Source organism: Watersipora subatra, chromosome 10 (assembly GCF_963576615.1).
Source record: "Watersipora subatra chromosome 10, tzWatSuba1.1, whole genome shotgun sequence".
NCBI lineage: Eukaryota > Metazoa > Bryozoa > Gymnolaemata > Cheilostomatida > Watersiporidae > Watersipora > Watersipora subatra.
In genome coordinates, this window is record NC_088717.1 from 21,653,276 (window position 1) to 21,663,948 (window position 10,673).

The 10,673-nt window shown below is 34.6% G+C and overlaps 1 pseudogene; it reads left to right on the forward strand.

Moving 5' to 3' along the window:
• Positions 1 to 706: 706 nt before the first annotated feature.
• On the forward strand, positions 707 to 5,814 carry LOC137406870 (monocarboxylate transporter 12-like; annotated as a pseudogene).
• The last annotated feature ends 4,859 nt before the right edge of the window (positions 5,815 to 10,673 follow it).

Here is a 10,673-nt window from a genome sequence, read left to right on the forward strand (position 1 = left end):
GTTGGCATTTTATGAAAGGCCGAAATGGTTGTTACCAGCTACTGCATTTGAAAACGAAAAAGTTTTATGTATTGTTATCTTATATTGGTACCAATTATTTACATAATACCAATTATACAGTTGTAATACTAGCGAGCTCCAATATGCAAAACTTTTAATCTAAAATTATCAGATTCAGGGTTGGACTTTGGTTATTTTTTATTTGTTAGTAGTAAACATTTTTATTTTCAGGAGCTTTGTAAGTTCCTGCTTTAAATTCATAGCAAACAGCTGACACTCGTTGAGCAGGAGTTGTAAACAAATCATGAGACTTGCTGAAGACCCTACATTTCAGAAGTAGGAAGTCCATAATATAAACTTGATTCAGGATTTTTTCAACATATGTTGACCATTTTGAGAAACACTGTAGTAAAAGCTTTGCTGGTTACCTGGATACAATCCAAAACAGTTAACTGCTAAGTCAAACTTATGTAAAACATCATAACCATGTTAGCCTGGTGTCTTCATACCAAACAATACCTAAAGCAGTTTATAATAATAGAGTTCATGCTCTTCAATCATCTCTCACCCTTATAGTTTCAAATGACAACCAATCAATGAATTCTATAACATTTGATGCTTAAGGCAAGGATATGTTCAAGAGGCAAAGCTAGCTATTACATTGAAGTATCATTCCAAATAGTGAAGTTAGCTGATACTTACTGATATGACGGAGAACATGCAGCGCAACGGTGAGCCTTGTAGCTGCGCAGAGACTTCCCTACAGGCACCAAACAATTTGTATGAAGATGTGGAAAGGGAAATTGAACAGACGCTTGCCAATATCATAGAGCCACCCGATGGAGGTAATCGTCATTCAAAATAGCTCGTAATTGACACTCCTTATTAAAGGGAAAGTAAAGACAATTTACTGATCAATTTACCAACTTTTACCCTATCTCTTTTGTGTAACTTACTGTGTTTTAGCAAAATATAAATTTTTTTACAACAGATAAATACTCAGAATAACATTTTTTTTAAATGTTCGTGCATTCACATATAACTGAGTACAGAGTCTTTTTTCAATTGCATATTTTGCAAAAATTGGTTAGATAACGCCATCGCAAAAATGAGTGTATATCATGCATTACCAATCATATAAAACAATGTTAAAATTATGTGTTTACTTTCACTTTAATGATTAGCGGGAAGATATCACAAGTTGGGATTTTTAAAAAATTTGGCCAGGGCATGTTTTGTTTTCAATCGTTTCAGATTGATCAAGGCTAACAACAGAGCTTCTTGAGAAATTTTTGTACACCTCTAAATGTTTTAGTGCATAGTTGTGTTTTGATGCTAGTAAAAAGTGAATACAGTCATACTTCGACTTATGAGCTTAATGTGTTCCGAGACTGATCTCGTATGTCAATTTACTTGCATGTCAAATGCAATCACATTTATGCAAGGAAATGTGATTAATTAAAATGTAAAATTAAATACCTACTATAGCAGCTAACGCTATCATTTGCCAGAGAGGAAGATATAAGTTATCCTTCATTACAACAGTCGACTGTAATAAATTTTGATTTAATCAAAGTTTTAAAAGACAAATTTAGAAGCAAACCTAAAAGCAAACTTTCATTTTTAACTTAACATAATTAAAATTTCTTTGGCGTTCCTAGTTTTAAAGTTGCTCGCTAGTTAGCTTATTTTTCCTTTGTTTCGCTTTCACGACTAGCCAGCCGTTTTAAGATAAACCTATCTAAGGACGTTTGCATTTGTCGCCCTTTCAACATGCTGCGATTAGGACGAATACAGGTGTCGTCACAAGGGGTTCATTCACGACCACTAGCGAACTTGTCCGAATGTCTATTTTTATAGTTTTGATAGATAGCACCAGCCTTTTCTCATAGCATCGTTTCAGTTACCTATGCTGTTACCGGCCAATTGTTTATCTTTTATCAAATGCTTGAGCAGTCTCTGCATCAGCAGTCATGAAGATCGCTGCGCCATTTAGAAGCTATGGTTAGTTCTTTTGCGAACTAAATGCCCTGAATATAATTCTTCTGTTTGATAATTGTGGATGTATTTTAGTCATATTGCTGAGCTAGCTCAAAAACGCATACACATTTCGCATATTTTTCAATAATTTTCCGTCTAATATCAATTGTTATCATTTGCTTTTTCTTTGTAATATCTTTCATTTTACTGGCAAACTTTCGGTCTATGCAATGTACATGTACTTTTAATTCACATAATTCTGCACTGAAAATCGCACACTAAAAACACGGTACAAAAGTATAACCTGAGCAGTTAAAAAATACAGAGTGATGCTGTTCTCATAAAACACCTCCGGCATACTTGGCCACTGACTCACGTGCTCGTATCTCAAACATGGCTCGTATGTTAGTGCTAGAACTTGCTTAAAAGCTGGTTCGTATCTCAAGTTTCTCGTACGTTGGAGCACTCGTAAGTTGAAGTATTACTGTACTTAGATTTCTTTGCTCTACAAAATGGCTTGTTACATTTGAAAAACTCTCATTGAGCTCACTATAAACCTCAGTATTATCATTTCAATGATTGTTATATTTTTTCTTCAATGTTCAAAATCGTGTTGAGATAAATTTTTTGTCACCGATAATGCCATATACTATAAAAGCATTCAAAGTAGTTTTATTGAGCCCAATCGTATTGGTTAAACCAGCAAACCTCAAATCTCAAGTTTAGTTTGACTCAGATCTACATATTTTCAGTGTTACATGAATCAAACCTTCACAGTTATCAGTCCGAGTCAATTCAGGGAAACCCAGTGAGAGTGAAACATGGAATCACCTTTTGTGTATGTAGTTTGCTTGCAACTAATAAAGACCTGTGATGTCTACTAGCTATTCCAGGTTGGGGTTGGATTGTTGTGCTTGGCTTCTTTCGCATCCATGTCATAGTTGATAGCATCACATACTCATTTGGAGTTATCTTCATGGCCTTTCTTGAGGATTTTCAAGAAGGGAAGGATGACCCGCCATGGATACCTTCCATCTTTGTTGGCGTGACTCTTGGTTCCTGGTTAGCTGCTTATTGGCCTGTGTAGGTTTAAGAACATGCTCCTTATAAGCTTTGCCACGAATAACAAGGTTTATATGTGAGATCCATCTGTTTTTATAATCAGCATTTTTGGGTTAGGATATTATCAGCAACTTGTTTGTCAAAAGGAATCGATAGAGGATGCTGTAAGTTTCTCAAATTTTAATGAAAAACCATTGCTAAAAAACTGAGAAGACTCAAATAGTATTTGTGCTGTTTACTACTTATTGCATTTTAAAAATGCACGTTTCACATATCAAAATATTAAAGGTTGGCCTTGTGATGTTATTTAAACTGACATGAAAAGATAACAAGCTTTGATTAGTTGCATTAATGAGCACCTCAGGAAAAGTAGACACTAAGGAATCCAGAAATGATATTTACTCATAAGATCTTTGGAGAAACACAATGAATGTTGACGAGTGATTGATTTGTTTGCGGAGGTCAAACAGGAAATTATTTTGGTTTTTTCGATTGCCCATCAAAAATCTTTATTGAACAGTAAAAGGGATTAGTGAATGGTATATTCACTTTCATTTGTGAGCATGCAATAACAAACCAAGCCAATCTATTATGGAGTCGTTCAACTTTTACATATTGTGTGTGTATGTGAGAGCATGTGAGTGTGTATGTTGTAATGTTTTATTGCATGTAGCTTATAAGTGGAATTAGAAATTAATAAAAATGCAAACATGAAGCAAAAGAGACTGTCTAGTGGTTTGAGACTAGCTGAAGGACAGCCTGACACAACAGACACAAGTAATGAGGGAGCACCAGTAGCACCACCATCCATGGCACCATCTTGCTTCAACTTAGTAATTAAAGCTGCATGTACACTCACCAATTATAAACTCTTCGATTTTAGTCAAGTTCTGTGCCAACCATATTGAAGTGATGTGCTTAATTTGTGTTGTGAGTCATGGGCTGTATTAGAATACCCTCCAGAAAATCAGTGTGGTTGCAATAGACTGAAACTTATCATTACAAGTTTTTTAAATCCCGAACTTTGTCATCAATATTTTGGAAAACTATACAATATTGCCATTTAAAAGAGACTCATGGATATTAAAATTTGATCAAAAGAATGTCATGAAAAAGTAGCTAATTCTAATGACAACTATGGCCGTTAGAAAAATTGCCATGATAGATGTATTTGAGCTCATCACAATGGAAATCAATTTTATAGATTTGAGTTTATATTTTTGCGTTTAGTTTTTTATTTGTGTGGCCTCTATGCAATGTAACTCCTAATTTACGGAGTTGCCTACACATGCTCTAGCACTGATTGAGTTTACAGTGGTAGCAATGAGAGTTATCCTGCAGCCAATCGTTTTAGATTATGTTGAAATTATATGTTGTTTTTACTGGAAGCTCTCTTATACTACATTTGGTAGTGATATACCAGCGGTTCTGCTACACAGTTGTATTTGTATAAAGATATGCCAAGGAATTTTAATGCTTTTGACCTAACAGAGGGAAATAGTATTTCCATAATGCAGACCAAACTCAACAATTAGATTCAGTATAAAGATGGCTTACTTGTAAATTGAAATGGACAGTCACTGAGCAGGAATGTATCAATTTGGTTTACTGATGCTATTGGCTGTGAAGTAGACTAAATTTTGTTGTTGCTGCGGTGGAATTACTTAATGAATGTGTAAAGTCTATAAGATGTGTTGCTTGCTTGTTTACTATATTGTAAGAACATTGGCATTCAAATTGTAGGGTTTGGCTTTGGACTCATCTACCTCCCTGCCATATTAATAGTGAACTACTACTTTGAGAAATCTTGTGCCCTTGCGACAGGCCTTGCTTGTCGTGGTTCAGGTTTTGGTACCTTCATTGTTGCACCATTGTTCGAATTTCTCATCAAAAACTTCAGTTGGAAAGAAACACGTTTTTGGATGGCCGCTATTATTCTCCAGTGCTCTATTTTTGGGCACTTTTTCGACCATTGCTGCTTGTTAATAACACAGAGGTTCTGCCAGCACTTGAAATTATGGGAGTGGAATTACAAGACAAAGCTTGAGGGAATCCCACAGAGGCATTGTTCAAAGTGGTAAAGCTCAATCTGCAGAAGTGACAAAGAGCAAGATTTCTTTAAATCAGATCACGTCTCTCAGCTCTCTCGACAACCAGCCATTACCGGGTAATCAATTGAAACAGCATATACCCCTACACAGAAAGGATGCGTTCTACAGCGGGAGCCTGCAAAATATACCACTCTACACGAACAACAAATCAGACTATGTGACTAGCACAATGTCCATAGCCCGTTTCCTTCATCAGGCTCAACATCCAGCACAAGCTGGGAAAAAGCCACAAGGTCGATGTGGCAACTTTGCTGGCAGTTTAAAATCACAAATCAATTTTTCTTTGCAGAAAGAGTGAGCTTTCGTTCTAATTTTGTTGTTAAACCTTATTAAAAGCTTGGGCTTCAATGCTCCTTTCTTATTCATCCCAGAGAGTGCTACAGGGTATGATATCAGCTGTGGCGAGGCAGCCTTTCTTGTTTCCATAGTAGGTATTGCAAACACGGTTGGCAGAATCATGTTCGGGTTAATAGCAAACCTGTGTGGAGTAAAACGCTATCGAATCTACATCTACAACACAGGATTGGTCATTGCTGGTTTGGCTACCGCCTTCAGCTCTGGAAGTAGTCATGCATCACAAATCATCTACTCCATTGTCTTTGGCGTTTTTATCGGTGAGTCCGCAACTAGGTCATGTTATGAGATTCCTATAATAGCTTGAATCAAAGAATCTTTGGAGCAACTAGATCCTGTGTCAGTGTCAATCTACTGATGAAAAACAATTGCACTGCCTAAAATACTTTATGTGACTATTTTTATGAAATCCTAAGCATCTTTCTATTAACCATCAAGGGTTGATGTTTGGGTAAGTACTATTGTTACTACCGCTTAAATTATGCTAATGAGTGTAGACCTGGCTGCTGATCATTGCAACCATTATCATTATGCTGTTGTATCGTTAAAAATTCTGCCAGTTCGATGTGGGTTTACTTTTTTTGTTTTAATCTTATCAAAGTTGTTTTGAAATCTCTAAAGCAGTGCATGCTGACCTTTTCATTTTAGCTATTCCAACAATATGAAAACATTTTATTCTTTCTAGTTTTTCAATATTGTGTCCATTTACGAATTTTTTTGAAAATACGTAGTCAGCAGCATTCAAATGACTCAGCATATTGAGGGCAGACCTACAAAGGCATATCTAACAATAATTTGCCCATAAAGTAATATCATTAAAAAGGATTACATTAGTAAAATTTTGGTATTTAGCGTTAAGATAGTTTTTGGTCTGTTTTGTTCAGAACCTTTTTTGAATAGTTAATGTATCAGCAACTGCTGAGACTACCAATGTATATCTGTTTGATGCGGTGTAAAATCCTCAGTAGCTGGATTACAATTGACATGCTACTTATACCTTGACTTTGCATTGTGCTCTCATTCAACAGAGAAGACAACTCCATTTAAACTCATCTTCACAACCTGTTTTTAATGATGTTTTTTTATTATCTTTTCTTTTAAAGTTAAGAGATTATACACTTTTCAAAATTTATTGCCAAGTTGTGCATCACCATATGCTATATAACACACATAATAACACACATTAAATTTTCACCTTACGCTTAGTCATGCTTTGTAATAGCTCATGTTAGAGTGCATCATCAGGACCATACATAAATACATACTTAATAGTAAATACAGAAACACTTTGCTTTGTCTCTTCATTAAAGAGACTTTTTAAAACTGCTAAAAGGTTTCCTTCCTTTAAATATCTTATCACATCAGTTCTATTGTAACACAAATATGATAGATACTATTAAGTGTTATCACTAGAAATCATCAAAGATACTGAAGCAATGCCGATTCATAGAAACAGTTGTAATTCACAGCTAGGTTTAAAGATCATGATTGTGTGAGAGATTATGATGTGAAATGTAATGATTACAAGATGGCTTCACAGCTGTTTTTATAGTAAATATTTAGTAGAGCATAAGTTACTAGTTTAAGTTACTCAAACTCACTGAACAAAGAAACTTAGCTAACTACCCATGCAACGCAGGGTCTTCATTTAGTTTAATATAAAGCACAGGTTTATTAATGTCATTATTCAAAAGCTTAGCATTCTTTACTTAATTTCTTTAAAGGTTGACTTGCAACAAAATTCACATTACAGTTATTTGGTATCAAAAGATTCACCATGTCTTACTCTGGTGTGTTGTATGTGCCAAATATGTGGAAACATGATTACCAGCTTTTAAAACCTCAAAAACGAAAATCCGCTGTAGATTGGAATCTGTTTATTTCTCTGACATAGTCATGACAGTTTGGTTATTGTCTTGTCACATGATGTTCTCACATGAATTGAAAGGCCAATAAAAAACTTAATATAAAACTTCTCGCAGCACTAGTTTATGACAAACACTTTTGGTTTTACCGGAGATCCTGTATCAAATATAGATACTCGCTACTTTACAGTTTTAAATAAGAGAGACGCCATAACAGGTTTGCTAACCCTAAAAGATTTTTAATTCAAGTCTGCTAGTAAGATTTGTAATATCATCTCATAAGATTTTCTTAGGAAATGTAAAAAGATGAGCTCATTTTTGCACTCGACCGGCTGCTGTTGAAAACAAAAAACATTTTGGTTGATGTATGTAATATTCATGTCACCATACCATGCAAAATACCTTATAATCGTCAAACTGTTATAATCCCTTTTTGCAGATAACAATAAACACTAATAAATATCAGTGGCGTAAAGTACTCAATTTAATGCAAACTAAAATCTCAAGTCGTAGAATGCACCCAACTGGGAAGGTATGATAGTTTTGTAAGGCAGCTGGGTATGCATATTGCCGTGTGAGATATTGTGAAATGCGATATATGTGGAATTCATATCTTATGCGCGGGATGGGGGGTAGGGTGTAGTAACATGCATAATATCTTATTTGATCAGAATCACATGTATAAGACGAACCCCCAGTTTGGTAAAGGTTTTTCGCTCTAGAATGGAGTTTTATGCCGGGATATACAATAGCAATAAAATTAGTGTTTGGGTTACTGTCAGCTTCTAATCATTTTCAGTACATAAGAAACATGAATTCAGATTGATGATTTATGCATATCTGTTTAGGAAAGTTTATGAAAAAGCTAATAAATCAACTAATAACACGACGGCTTTTTTGTGGAAGACCTCAAAAGACTCTGTGTGTAAATTTCTGGAAAATGATTTTGTTTGATTAAAATCTCTTATGAAGATTTGTTGAGAAGGTGATAGGGTCTGGCAGAATGTATACGATCGTTAATTTAAAACAGAGATCAATCTCCACACTAAAGAGCTTAATAATAGCACAGCACATATTAGGCTACTGTTCTGCTATCAAGTCTATTCTTGCATTGGTGGTTAGCGCTGTGCTCATACAGTGTTCTAAATATGGACCTAGTTTTCACATGTTTTACCAATATGATTGCTTTGCTCTAGTTATCATTCAACATAGCAATGATGCAATTAACTTTGCAAAATCGTTTTCCTAAAATCATTGACCAGCTAGTCTCTCATGTATGCTAGGGTGAATGGTATATGTACATGTATGCACCCATATTTTTCATACCAGAAAGTTGAACATTATTTATAGCCTTTACCTTTATTTTTGAGTTTTGTAGTCAGAATGATAAAAATCATTCAGTTTACTTTTACACTAATACATGTTTAACCAATGATTAGTATATCACAGTGTGATTGAATCAATTAGCAAGAGTTGTCTTACTACTGATTTACCAGCACACAACTCTTTAATCATAAATTACTCTCCATATCTAGTCTAAGTTGTATTCAAAGGCAGTTGACTAGTATTTAGATGTAGTTTTTTTGACACAATCGTTACCCAACAAAATCTCACATCTTTGAGCAGTTTTTAATGCCGTAGGCCATCTTGCACATGATTACATAAACACTGCACCAGAATCAAAAATCAGATGCGCGGAGACAAATACTACTGTTTCATATGCAGTGTACCATTGGGTTATGGCGTCATTATTTTACGGTCGTCTGCCTTACAATGTGAAGCATGATGTTTTTTGTCCCTTCGTTACAAAAATTTTTCACTACACAACATCAAAAAAAATGTCTCTCAAAGTTCCAATTTGGTGGTTGGTGTGCTGAATACATTGCAATTATGAAGATGCTGATATGGTAATCACTGATATCTCTCCTTGAAAACATGGAAGAAATACATGTAGGATGCGCACTCTCTGTCTATCAGTTTTGCATTCTTTATGTGTCATAAATGTTTGAAATTGTGTAAATGAAATGATAATTAGTGCAAAGCAAGCCAAAGTGTGAATTTATTGTGCATTTTAGCGTTTAATATAATATTTACTATAACTTTTAATTCATTATACATATATAACTATGTATCTACATATATAACTTTAACTCATTAGCCATGGATTCTGAGATTGATAACAACATTAAAAGAAGTGAGAAAACGATTTTGTTGCATTAAAATTTTTTTATTGCTGATCATAACTACTAAGTACACTAAAGTTACTGTAGGTAACTATTGTTACTAAGATGTATATACTATTTTGTTACTAATTTTTAATATGTACAGCATGTAAATAAAATTTTGATGTTTTTTACCAAGGGGTGTTTGCATTAGATACCGCAAAACCTCTAATTGAACGATACCTTTATTTGAATGCCACCTCTATTTGACCCCACTATAGGGGAAGGGTTGAAAAATAGTGCCCCACGGCTTTCAAATAGAAGCTTTACGATAATTGTTATGGGTTTCTTTATACCCCTCTATACGGCATTTTCACCTTGCGATGCCAACACGGGAATGAATTAATGTCATATGGCGGAGCCCACTATATTTTGAAGATATACATGCAAACTGTGGTCAAAGTTACAAGTAATTAACTCAAACCATCTCCATGGATTACAATCACAGTTTGATTTGTTTTGTTTTTGTTTTAGTAGAAGTAGTTCAGACTAGGATAGCTGTTACAAGATGGTTGATGAATTAATGTATTAATTCATCAACCATCTTGCAAACTGCAAGATGGTTGATGAATTAATACATTAATTCATCAATTACTACATGATGAATTAATGTATTAATTCATCATGTATTAAATTAATGAATGACAGTGTAAACTTCTGACTAATAAGTTTTTATTCTGTCGTTTCATCAGAGTTATACAAAGTCTGTTGTACATTCATCAAACCATAAAGCAATGGCATCACTTGAAGCGGTGTGGAGATTGTAAGATATTATATCTCAGCAAAGAAGACCGCCAGAGTTGACCTGAATATGTCAGCCTTATACGACATGCGTTATCTTATTATAATAACATCGCTGTAACATTCCAAGAACTACACTCATTTACACAAACTATGCAATGTTTACTGTTTTATTTATACTGACAGTCATTGCTGACACTAATTACTATGAACAATGTCTAAAGCCAAATATCTCATCCTGTCTCTGCCTTCAAGATTTATTCTTGGTACATTTCATCATACCTAATGATATATTCTGCGGTGAACTTTTGTGTTGCCATCAGTGTCTAAAACATACA